The following is a 13,641-nucleotide window of genomic DNA, read 5'->3' as shown; positions in this document are numbered from 1 at the left end:
CTCTAAGGTGCTAATCCTGTTCCAGTAGTGTCACATATTTTACCGGCCCTTGATGATCACTATTTAGTGTAGTCATACCTTAAAAAACAGTTTGCTAACAGCACAAATTTTGGAAATGAATTTTGTTTTTTTCTACTCTCTTCTAATTTGATTTGTGTTTTAGGGGGTTAGTAACTGTGCTCTGTATATTTTAATGCCATAAAATTTATAAAACAATATTTTAAGGAAGATATCTTTTATTAAAACAAGAAAAATTGACTTATTAAAGACCAGTAGAGGAAGGGAATCAGGGGGAGGCAGGAAGGGAGGAAGTACTAATGATTAAAATGGAGAAAACTGTTGTGTGCATTTGTGAATATGTCAAAATGAAGCTCATTATTATGTGTCAATAATTTATACCAAAACATTAAAAAATTATTAATGGCTAATCAAACTTTGCAATAAAGTAACTAGCAATATCTTATAATCATTATTTGAAATTTCTTTGATTTAGAGCTGGATTTCTTATTAAAGATATAGTTTCTAGAACCAATATTTATAGGACCCCAAGTACAATTCACACAAAAGGGGGAAGGGGTTCTTTTAGGTAGTGGTTGCAGTAGGTAGAAGCATATTGACAGCTTAAACCTGAATTCTGTCATTTCAGTGGGTGAGTGGTGACTTAGTCAAACTTTTTGCAACTTAAGGTAAACAGTAGACAGTTGCACTATACTGAAAGACTGAATGCTGTAGTGTTAAAGGATCTGAAGGTTGTGTATTAACATGTTTTTGAATAAAAAAGTGAAATGTATACCACTTTCACAGAAAGGTTCCACTTTGGAATCCTGTACACTCTGTCATTTGGATATGTACTGTACTTACTTTCTCACTGTCTCTGATGCTCACTAACATGGATTTCTGAGAGCCTCAGGAAAGGAAGTCAGGGTCATTTAGTTCTAGCCTATGTGCAATCTTATTTTTTTCCTTTTTTCTAGCTTTACTTTATTTATTTATATGTGGTGCTGAGGATTGAACCTAGGGCATTATACATGCTAGGTTAGCACTCTACCAGTGAGCCACAACCTCATCCCATTATTCTTTTACTTATATTAGTCAAAGTAGAAGGACACATTATCTCTGTGCAACTTAATAACAGCTTTTACCTAAAAATTCTTTCATTTCTCTGTTACAGTTTTAATGTAAGAAAAATGTTTAACCATTCATTTCTTGCACTATTTAAAATTTAAAATTGGTAGAAATACTTTTGAAGGGGTTGGAGATATAGCTCAGTTGGTAGAGTCCTAGACTTACATGCAAAAGGCCCTGTGTTCAATCCCTACCCCCCCCTACACACACACAAATACTTTTGGATATTTTGTTAGGAACTATTCTTATCTTTTTCCATTGTAGAATTTTAATAAAATTAAGCAAAATGATAGAATTCGGTACTGTTTATAGATACATCAGTACAGGCTCAGAAAAATTCAAAAAATTGCAGAAAAGTGGAAACATATTTTAATTATTTCTTGATTATTGCAAATTATTCATATTTTGAGCTGCTAAATAGTGAAATACTACTTTAACATAATATCTCAGAGATTAAAATATAGTTTGAGCTTTTGAAATCTTAAGGACAAACACTAAGCAAGTTGAGCAAATTAATGGGCATGGATATATGCTAGACATTTATCTCATGACTAAATCTTGGACATTTGTGTCCTTTTCCTATCTGTTACCTGTTAGAATCTTTTACCCAAGAGAGTTATTGAGTAAGGGTTCATGTGTATGTGTGTGTGTGTGTGTGTGTGTGTGTGTGTGTGTGTATGATTTTCTGTATTCTTATTTTATGGAAAATAAAATTTAAAAATAAAAGATCATGCCAAACATTAGTTTTAAACCCACACAGTATTTTTATTTTAATTTTTTAAAATTTATTGAGACTTGTTTGTGGCCTATCATGAGATCATCCTGGAAAATGTTCCTCACACTATTGAGACAAATGTGTATCTGGCAGTTGTTGGATGGAACTTTCTATAGATGTCTGTTACGTCCATTTGGTCTAGGGGGCTGGACTTCAGGCCAATAACAGCTGGGGACTTCAACACCCCGCTTTTGTTCATGTACAGATCATTCACATAGAAAATCAATAGATACAGAAGAGTTAACCTGCACCCACACAGTATTTTTAAGGAAAAAATCCAAAGAAACTTTTCAAAGATATATGCATCTTGGTCTTTAAAATCTGTAACTGAGCCGGGCATAGTGATGCACACCTGTAACCCTAGCAATATGGGAGGATGAGGCAGGAGAATCCCTAGTTCAAAGCCAGACTCAGAAGATTAGCAAGGCACTTAGAAACTGAGTGAGACCTTGTCCCTAAATGAAATATAAAATTAGGCTGGGGATGTGGCTCAGTGATTAAGTGCCCTGGATTCAATCCCTGGTACCAAAAAAGGTGTAACTGAGCCAAGAGTGGTGACACATACCTATAATCCCAGCACTTAGCATGCTGAGGGAAGATCACAAGTTTAAGGTCAATTTTAGCTACTCACCAAGACCTCTCAAAATGAAAAAATAAAAAGGTCTGGGGGAATATCTCAGGGTAGAGCATCCCTGGGTTCAATCCCAAGTGCCCACCACACATATACATGCACAAAATTGTAATTGTGGAGCATGTGTGAGGTACTGGGTTCTATCCCCAGCCCTGCACACACACACACACACACACACACACACACACACACACATTTGAAAGAGTTGAGGCCATTCTTCCATAGCCACGGTCTCCTGTGTACACAGCATCAGGCACCTGAAGTTCTTCCTGTGAGCCACATGCACAGAGTGACTACAAGGGCAGGTGACTCCACCTTGAAAATCAGAAGGTCAACGAACTATTCCACAATTCTTTTTGAGTTCCTGTCTGTATCTTTTAACCAGTGTTTCATTGATTTCTTATAAAAACAACACCCAAGCACTTTGGGCCAAACTGCAATAAAACACATGAAAATATACTAAGCCCAGTAAGCAGTGGATCTCAGAATTACCAGAAATCAAAGATATCCACTTCCTGACACTTCCTGGAGTGCTTTTTACCAAGACGTCATAGGACACAGTGACTCCTGGCTCAGCTCTGTCTCCTGCAGCCACTCCTGCTGCAAGGTCTTGATGCATATCCAGGAAATGACAGCAACAAAAGCCATTGCTAGTCTTCTCCAGAGCACCCAAGTGACTCCACTCAGTCTTGAGACTACTGAGCCCCTTCTCTGGCCAACCTATCGACCTCTTCATTGCCCACAAATCCAGAATGAACAGGAACATGCATCTACTGAATATCCCTGCCAAGGGTGAGCTCCTCCAGCTGCACAAATTCCTCTTTGTTGATCACCTTCTTCCTTGTACTCCTCTTCCACCTGTTCTTCTTCCAGCATTGGACCCAGTTAGTAATCCTATTTATAGTGAACATACTGTCCATATATAGAACCAATTTACTGATGTTCTGAGCCTTGCTTGTTCCATGGCTTTGTGGGCTGCATGGATTTCTGCTCTTAGTTTTTCTGTCATCCAGGGAGTCTAATGCCTATGTTTAAAGGATGGCCTGGACCCCAGTAGATGCCAATTGCTGCTCATGCTCTCCTCTGTCCATTACTGGAGCAGCATCCATCGGTGTAGCCAACTACAGAGTCTCCCATATAAGAAAATGTATCCTTGCCAAGGGCAGGGCCTAGCTCTAGGTTTTTTCACACATACATCGTACTCAGCTCTGAGACTTCTTCTTCGTAGTCATCTAAGGGCTCTCTGAGATGCTTGGTGACTTTCACCTGTGACTCCTGGACGTCTGTATTTTTTTGCTCAGGTGAGGATGACACCAGTCCTGTGGCCACTGTGCATGGTGTAGAAAATTCCTAGCCCACAGCAGCCCAGCTGTGCAGTGTGACTAGAGCTACTAGGCCTGCCAGAGGCAGCAGGCCTTGCATTGCTCAGGTTCATGCCCACAAACACATCACTTTCCAGGTTCTGCCACACCCCATGAGCTCAGGAAGGGTTCATATTAATGATTATGTGAAAGCAGAAATTAAAAGCTCAGAAGTACGTCTGCACAAAAATGATTAATATTTTGTGTCTTAAGTTTATGATTTTGAAATAAAAACAATATTTAATATTGTATATTTATGTTGAATATATTCTGGATTCCAATTTGGAATTCTTCACTTACTAGCTGTGTTTTTTCTATGAAATCATTTAATTTTTTTCAGTGTTAAAGTAATAACAATTTCTACTTACTTCACAGGGGTATTTTGTGAAAATTAAACAGAAAGAAATCTGAGAAAGCTTAGAATGCTACCAGTCCCAATGCACATGTCAGGTACAGCCAATATTTACATTTCACATATAGAAAAGCAATCCCTCTCTGGTTTATAGAAGACCATTTGCTTTTTGCTTGAGCTATTTCCAGATTTTCTCCTATTTCTTACTAAGTATGAGAGAAATAAACAAGAGTACAAGTTAACGGTTTTTGTAGAAAACATCTTTCTGATGTTTGCCCAGATAATGAAACTACCAGTTGTTTCTGAGAATTTGCAGGACAGCAGAAGTGCAGCGGGCAAGAACTGTAGTGGAATTGGCTGAGGTGGGGGGTCCAGAATGAGCTACTGTGTACTTATAAGAAACAAAAATTGCAGTTAATGTTATCACTAGACTATACTTCTGTTTTTTGAGCACCAACCTTTTGCTAGGCCCTGAGGAACACTTTCCATGGGGGGAACTGAAGCACAGGGAGTATGTCCAGAGGATACAGACTTCAGCTGGAGCCAGAAACTGACTCCGGGGTTCTTGTTCCCAGGTCCCTCTTAACTCCCTTGGGTAGAGTTGATGGTAAACTCTCCTCACTCTTGAGTATAAAAGCTTTGCTAGTAAGGGCCCCTGAAAAGAAGTTATCTGAAGGATTGTGAGAAATTGTTTGTATGAAAACCTAGAGGCAAGAAAATGAGACAAAAATGAGTTGTAGGAGCTGGGGCTGTAGCTCAGTGTTGGGGCGCTTGCCTAGCCTGTGTGAGGCACTAGGTTCAATCCTTAGCACTGCATAAAAATAAATAAAATAAAGGCATTCTGTCCATCAACAAGTATAACATTTTTTTTTAAAAAAAAAAAGGAGTTTTAGATAGCAGCAAGAAGGATTTGGGATAGCATTAGGAAGAACTTCCTCAGAATAAGGCTTTTTAGGTACAATGGGTAACCAAGGGAGGTCCGAGTGAGTGCCTCTCTCTGATATTCTCAACACTTGCCCTTTTCCTCTTTCAATACCCTATCACCCCTAAGGCATTCTTTCCTACCACTAGCAGTATCTGAAACATAAAGTCACCTGTGACCAACAGAATATTTGGGATCCAGCTTGAGCCAGGGATGGCCAGAACTTTTTTCACCTACCCCTCTCTTTTGGTAAGGGTGGTACTGGGGATTGAACCTAGGCACACTTAAACACTGAGCTACATCCCCAGCCCCATTTTTTATATCTTATTTAGAGACAGGGTCTCATTGAGTTGCTTAGGGCCTTGCTAATTTGCCGAGGCTGGTTTTGAACTCATGATCCTCCTCCTGATCTGCTAGGATTATAGGTGCGTACCACCACACCTGGCTTCAACCTGCTTTCTGAGTTCTCTGTTTGACCCAATGTCCTTCCCACCAAGCCAGAGAGTGGGTCACGAAGGCATCACAGAGAGTTATACAGAAGTGAGAAAAGCAGATGTGTGTCTTGAAGCAAGAATGGATTTGTGTCACAGACCAAAAAAAAAAAAAAAGATCCTAATTCTGACTGTCCCATTTTGTGCTGTGTGGATTCAGATGAGATTGTATATTTGGCTAATGACTGTAGCTAGACTACGTCTGCACGGCCAAGCCCAGTGCAGGGCAACTGAAGGGCACACAGAGAAGTAGGAGATCCACTCCCTGATGCCAAAGCATTCCCAGCGCAGCAGTCCAGGGGGAGCTCTTGTGTGGAACTGCACTCCCAGCACAAGAGGTGGCCCAGAGCAGAGGCCCAGGCATCCTGGGCGCCTAGCTCTGTCTCCGCATGTGCAGTGTTTATGGTCCATGGAACACTTTCCATGCATCATGTCATGTCATATTCACAATAGCCCCAGACGGTCTGACACAGTAGTCCAGACCCTTCATGTTGCAGGTGGGGAAATGGAGGCCCCCAAATATTCTATACCTTGCCCAAAGTTGTACAGATGGTGAGTGGCAGGCTGCAGGCCCCTTGGTGCTCATGGGAGCTCTTTCCACTGAGGCCCTCCAATTCTCCCTACCCTCCATCAGTCTACTACACTCTCTGTAGGTACAGTCCTGGACCCTTCAGCCTTATCTATGTCAACAGTCCCCCAAGACTCCCAGCCAGCCACCTGACCCCTCCCAGGTCCTATTTGTTTCTATACTGGGAACAGAACCCAGGGACTTTAGCACTGAGCTGCATTCCCAGCCCTTTTTATATTTTACTTTGTGACTGAGTCTTGCTTATTGCCTAGGCTGGCATCAAACTTGTGATCCTCCTGCCTCAGCTCCCCAAATTGCTGAGATTACATGTGTGTGCCACTGTGCTAGACCTAGCTTCATTTTTATAAATTCATCAAATTTCACATGAGCTATAGGACAAAATGTCCCTCATGTCAGCAAGCTTAAAGGAAGAACCAATTCACAATAGACAAATACCCTGTTTTTTTTTTGTTTGTTTCATTTTTTGGTGGGGGGAGGCTGTACTGGGGATTGAACCCAGGGTGTTTAACCACTGAGCTATATCCCCAGCCCTCTTTCAATTTTTATTTTGAGACAGGGCCTCCTTAAGTTTCTTAGGGCCTCACTAAATTGCTGAAGATGCCTTCAAGCTTGTGATCCTCTTGCTTCAGCCTCCTGAGTCAATGGAATTACAAGTGCACACCACCATGCCCAGCTAAAGCACCCTTTCTTGGGACTCCTACTTGATTACATCTAGCATCTACACATATATGATGAAATGTCTTAAGCTTTCTTTGTGGGATATACAGATTGTATCTTTAAAAATCCCTGTATTGCAAAAATGTCGGAAGAGGGGATTACCTGAGTCCCTAGAGATCTTTCCAGGCCTGTGGACAAGAAACTGCTGAGTTCATCTGAGCTGTATGGTATGAATAAGGAGGGCTGGATTTCAGACATTGGGTTTGGGGCCTGTGAACTATCTGCTGATACGTAAAGGAAGGAGAGACCAACAAAGACTCAAGTCTGAATAGAGGGCTCCTCCCCATCCTCCTTGCTTAGGGAGAGGAAGAACAGCTGGACCTCTGGATTTTTGCCTTGGAGAAGGTTGCTTTTAGTGTCTGACTATACAGAGGGGAAATTAGGGGAACAAATAAGGACTGAGCAGGATGTTTGCATATCCTTTAGTTCTGTAGGGTGGAAATCATTTCCATTTTTATAGATGAGGAAACCAAAGCTTAGTAGTATGTGGGAGTTCATCTGAAGTACTAGAGTAGGTACTCAATGGAGCAAGGATGGATGCAGCTTCATCAATGTTTATAGCAGCTCATTTCACAACAGCCAAGCTATGAAACCAACCTAGGTGCCCTTCAACAGACAAATGGATAAAGAAAATGTGGTGAATATACACAATGGAATATTACTCAGCCACGAACAACAATGATTTTATGACAATGAAATAGAAATAATGCTCCAGGGTGTGTGGAGGGGATGATCTCCATAAGAGGAAAGGACCTGGGGTCCCCATGGGGAGAGTTTTGGTATTTGGAGTGGGAACCTCCCTTTTCATGTATTATGTATTTGGGGTGGTTCCTGAGTTTCCCATGATGGCTTAATGTACGTGTGCAGATTTCGCCATCTTGGAAATTGTTCAGCATATACCATATACATTTTCTCCAGACTGTCATGGACATGTCTGACTGCATGAAGGTGGTCCCCAGGTGGTGCATTGGTCCATTGTGTGTGGCCCTGGGACAAAGCCTGAATTTCCTCTACCTAATCCTCATTGCTTATGCCTACTTAAGCTACCTACTCCAACATTAAGCCATGCTCCTCCCTCTATACTGTGCTTCTGTGACAAAGCTGAGACACTGGGATTGATCATGTTGTCACAGGCAACCACAGGGACAACCAAGGGCAGGCCGAGACAGGTGCCCACCCCTGGTGCTTCCTTACAAGCTTTTCCTCATTTGTATGTCTCTTCCTTTTGTGGAGAAAAATTCAGAGGAAATGCCTCCCCTCTCTCCAGGCATTTGCTGGAGACTGATGACTTATGTCTAGTAGGGGACACAAGAGGGCCAGTGACCTTGGGTCACAAGAAAGCCCCTCCTGGAGCCAGCATGCCCCCCAAGGAACCCTCTCAGGGCTTCCCTGGAGACCTTGCCAAGCCTCCTCTGCTGGGGGTTTTCCAGAAGGTCAGGTAAATTCCAGGAGTCCAGGATGTCCATGTTTCTCACTCACTCACACAATCATAGCATCTCCCCCATGAATCAATCACCACACTCAGATACAGTTTCTCATTTGAGTCCGGGTATGGAAGCATGTCTGTGCACACGCACACATGAACACATGTTGTAGGTGATGAGCTTTTCCAGCAGCGACTCCCAGGAGCTCAGAGTCTCTTATCCTGTTGACACTTCAGCAGGTCACAGCTCACTCTGTTCTGATTGTGTGCAGGGGTCACAGCAATGCTAATAGCAGCAGAGGACAATTGTGGGACTTGAGCTGTCACCCTCCTCGTTTTCTTCCCCCATCTAGAAAGTTCTTCCCTCTTCCTAAAGACCACCCAGGCTTAGCTACCCCTTACCTCAAAACACACATATCATCATCCCAGATCTCACAGTCACAAAATAAAATAAAGATTAGAACTGAGTTTTCTGGGGGTGTGGGTGGCTACAGATTTCAAGAGGCCAGGAATAGCCCCTGGGAGGTGGGTTCTAGAAAAAGAATTGGAAGAAGTATTTAGCAGCAGCAGGCAAGGCCATAATGCTCAGTTGGGTACTCTGGGCCAAAGCAAGTGATCTATTTCAAGAAGATTACATCGGAGAATCATGGCTAGAGGTGTAGAGTATGGAGGTTGAGAACAGAATGGAGTCAGCGACATGAGACAGTTATTTAATCCATCTGGGTCTCATTATCTTCATATTTTTTTAAATTTTTTTCAATATTCATTTTTTTTTCAGTTTTCGGCAGGGAGAACATGTTTGCCTGCATGTGGTGCTAAGGATCGAACCCGGGCCGGACGCATGCCAGGCGAGCGTGCTACCGCTTGAGCCACATCCCCAGCCCTCATTATCTTCATCTTAAAATTGTGATAATAAGAATTGCCTATGTTATGTTATAGGGTATATTTGAGGTCAAAAGAATGAATACATGAAAATTTCATACAGCTACATGAGGAAGCACCATATCATGGCATGCTTTAATTTTCAGGATCAGACATCAGCAACTATCCTTGATCCCTAGGACCCAACCACTGCATTGATGTCCTACTGCCTCTATAAATGCTAAATCAGCCAATAGATCAAGCCAGTGCTGGCACAGACTCTATGACATTAATGACCTCAGTCAAACACTCATCCCCATCCTAGTGTAAGTCCCTCCCTAAGAATGGTATTCCTGATCCCAATCCCCAGCCCAGGGCAAGGCCTTTGTGCATAGATCTTCCCAAATTGGCATTTAGTGATGTCATGTTCAGAAGTTGAAGTCAGATATCTTGGGAGTATTTATATTATAGTAATTGGCAAACACTGCAAATTAGGGCTTTTTATTCTCTCAGTGAGCAATTTACTAAACATTTCCCAGCACACCATTGCTTACACCAACGGATTCATACCTCCATGTGACACTCTAGGGCTCTTCCTTAGATAACCATTGCTTCTTCAAGACACAAAATCCACCTGTAGCTGCCTTCCTGCCACAGGATTGTCCTGTCTCATTTATATCTCTTTGTAAGCTCAGGGCCCACTGTTGATCAGGTCCCTGCCCTTTGACACTGAACTTTGCCCATTAGGAAATGATCCTTCACTGCTTGCCAGGCCTATTTCCTAGCTGCAATCCTAAATGAGTATGGAGTCTTATGTCAGAACCCTGTCCTTTCTTCATCTCTGCCTGTACAGTGTTGCCCCAAGAAGACATCAGCCTCCTATGCAAGCCTAAGCAAGCCACAATGAGGCAGACACAGTAGTTCTGTGGAGCAGAGTCTAATATTTAGCAAGTTCTGTCATTTGCTTTTCTAGGGAGTAGGAGGTTTTGAGGGGAAACCCAATCTAGGGCAACAATTACTCCCTCTCACCAGCTGAGTGGGCCCATTTATTTATTCATTACAATAACAGCTATAGGAGGGCAGAATTCAACATCTATTTTGGTTTGGGTTGGGTTCCCAGCACTTGGAACATACTAAGTGTTCATTAATTCCCCTTGAATAAATTAGTGAACAAAATTGCTCATTCCACCCATGTTCGCCCAAGCCTCTGTTCTGTACCAGGCCATTTTGAATCCTGGTGACAGAAAGAACAAGATACGGCCCCTGCCCTCAAGAAGCTTGTAGTCCCACAGGCGAAGAAATTGGATGTTTGAAAGCATGAGAGCTACCACAGTATGGCTTATGAACCCTGGTGCTGATGGGAATGGGAAACAAAGGTTCACCGTTTCCAGGCTAAGATGAGGTGCTATGTGGACCAGAGAAGCCCTGATATTTGTCTACACATGCTCAGTGGACTGTGCAGGCTGCAGACTGAGGTGACTGCCCAAGGTCCCTTGGCTAGAACACAGCCTCACTGCCTCCCTGGGACCCCACCACCCAAGGAAGCTGATCCCTTGACCAACAGAGAGGATTCAGGCAGGGAATATCCGCCCCTCCCTGCCCCAGACTGGGCCCAGAAAGGCCTGGCATGCTTCTAATATCAAGCAGCAAATTCAATCAGGAAGATGAAAATTCCTATTATTTTAATATATTTAGAAGAGAGTTTAAGGTTGATTTTGTTACACGCTGTATATTTTTACAACATGAGGTCAGGCCACTTTGATAAATGCTGTAATGAAAGACAGAGGGGGCCTTGGGAAAGGGGGAGGGAGAGAAAGAGGAGAAACAGAGGGTGGGGGAGAGACAGGAGAGACAAAGACAGATGGAGAGAGGCAGTGACAGTTGGAGGAAAGGAGGGAGAGACAGGGAGAGAGAGATGAGAGAGAGAGAGAGAGAGAGAGAGAGAGAGAGAGAGAGAGAGAGAGAGAGAGAGGCTGTGCATCTATGGAACTGTCTTACACATATGTCTACAACTCCTTGTGTGTCTCTGTGTCTGTCTGTTGTTCGAGTAGATGAATCCATTTGGGGATAAATAGGATGGTTTTTCCACCTGCAGGAAGCAAGGCAGCCAAAGGCTGATTGGAGCTATTTGACTCTGCTGCTCTCAGAAGGCCTTGGGCTGGGACTCAGGTTGCTCCTGAGGCCAGACCCTGGGCTCAGCTTAGAAATTGAGATGCAGGCAGGCAGCCAGGAAGGCAGGGAAAGTCCAAGGAGACTTAAAGGCTCTCCTATAAAGTGATCCTCAACAGGAGAGGGGACTTGCTCCCCAAAGGCCCTGCTGCCCAGCTGACTCTACCAGGCAGCTCCTTGTTCCCCTTCTCTGGAACACCCCAACCCTGCACTCAGAAGCAGGCACACATGGCTTCCAGGGCCCAAGGCCAATGCCATGGTCACCCACTAAAATTTTTTGGAGACCAGAATGCCTGAGCTTACAAGGGAGGGATTAGTTAGCCAGGCTGGAGAAAAATGGCTTACAGCCTGGAGGCTGGGGGATGGATAAAGTGACCTTTGGAGAACCTCAAAGGCACAGGAACATTTGACTAAAAGCTTAGGGTAATAGAATGGGATGGGGTAACAGTTTCTGCAGAATTTTTGGTTCAGAGTCCCAGGGAAGAACCTTAAGTTCTTGAAATTGCTACTCAAAATCCCCTGCCATAGTCTGGACCTCACAGGTGACCTGGGTTGCCACCAAATCCATCCTTCTGCTTCTGGGCAGGTAGACACCTTCAAAAATCCAGCTCAATGTTCACTTACCCTTAATACACTTCCCAGGGTCCAGGTGTTGTCTACTGCAAATGCAACGCCCTGGGGCACTGGAAAGGGAACCCGTTTTCCCCCGCTTCCTCTAGGAGAGAGCAGGAGAGGAACTATATCCACCACCTCTGCTCCCTTCAGGGCCCCAGAGGAGAGCCAGTTCACAAGAAGGACAGGTCTGACCTAATGCTCTCTGTGGCCTCTCTTGGTGGCCTATTATTATTTTTTTCTTTTTTTTCTCCCCTTTTGGAGGAAAGCCAGGAAATGACCACTTAAAGAGCTAGCGGACAGGGAAAGTGAGAATAAGAGAGGAAGGAGAAAGACAAAGGCTGCATTGTCACCTCTCTCAAAAAAATGTCTGACACTGCAAAGCAAGATGACGGGCTGGGCTTGTGGTTGCCTCTATCTGTGAGTATAACCTTGGGCTGGAGTTGACAACCTGGAAACAGAGTGTCAGTGTTGGAAGAGGTTCTGCCTTGGCTCCTACTGCTCAACAGGAGATGGCAAGCTGCTCTGTGACTCGTTCCTTCCTTGCGCTCTCCAACCTGCCCTCATCCTCTGGATCTGGCCCAACAACAACTTCTCTCAGGGATTCCAGGCCAGGTCATGGTGGGGGTGTGTTCTTGGACCCTAGGGAAACTTCTGATGGAGGAGTCGAGGTCCTAGGATCAGGAGCTCCTCAGTCTTGTCAATTTCTGTTAGAGCATCAACAAGTTTCCATGGAGTGCGCATTGCATGCATTGGGATATCAGAAAGGGGATGCTGTCCTGGGAGGAACAAAGTGCTTTAGAACTAGAACATATAAGGGAAATCTCTACAGACAGAGATAGGACCCAGGGGGTAAGCTGAGGGCTGAAGCCAAATCAGAGCAAGACAAGGACCACACCCTCCCCAACCCTCCATTTCTCTGCTGTCTCCTGTCTTCTCCAGCTAATAGCCATTCCCAGAAGCCCTTCCACCCTCAGCCAAGGTCCTGCAATCTTCCAATTTGGCACCCCAGTTTCTCTAAGTGGGTTCCACCACTTTCTTTCAGCCTCTTCAGAATTATCTCTTGGCCTTCAATCTTGCTTCACTTTTGCCAAATTCAATTTCTCAAGGATTGCCAAAGTCTAATTGCTCTGGCAATGACAGTGACTGCAGTTAGTCCTCAGTCCTATCTCCAGAAAAGGAGGGAAGAAATGACTTCTCTCCAGGTGGTGACAGATGCATCCCACGTTTTCTTCATCTCTCTTGTTATGTCCTCCCTGTAGAAGGTGGAGCTTTGTGCTAGCAAGTCCTAAACCAGGAGATAAAGGCTCAGCTCTGTCACTTCATCCCTGTGCCTTGTCTCTGAATTATCTGCTTCCCCAAAGGTCGACATTTTGGTACTAGACTCAAGCATTTGCCAGGGTCCTTCCTGCTCTGAGACCATCTCAGTATGTGTGTGCATGGAGGGGGTGTGGCCCCAGACTTGACAGTAACTGACAGTGGTACATCTAAGTCTGGCTGGCTTAATTCCTAGGGAAAGACCCCATGTGATGGTTTGGATGTGAGATGTCCTCCAAAAGCTTATGAGTGAGACAATGCAAGGAAGTTCAAAGAAGGAATGATTGGGTTGTGAG

The 13,641-nt window shown here is 43.9% G+C and overlaps 1 pseudogene; it reads right to left on the bottom strand.

Moving 5' to 3' along the window:
* Window positions 1–3,226: 3,226 nt before the first annotated feature.
* LOC144252694 (ribonuclease H1 pseudogene) lies at window positions 3,227–3,966 on the bottom strand (annotated as a pseudogene).
* Window positions 3,967–13,641: the final 9,675 nt, after the last annotated feature.

The sequence above is a fragment of the Urocitellus parryii genome, unplaced genomic scaffold (genome assembly GCF_045843805.1).
Source record: "Urocitellus parryii isolate mUroPar1 unplaced genomic scaffold, mUroPar1.hap1 Scaffold_53, whole genome shotgun sequence".
Lineage (NCBI taxonomy): Eukaryota > Metazoa > Chordata > Mammalia > Rodentia > Sciuridae > Urocitellus > Urocitellus parryii.
The sequence above is the reverse complement of the archived record's forward strand: the minus strand, read 5'-3'. Positions and strand labels throughout refer to the sequence as shown.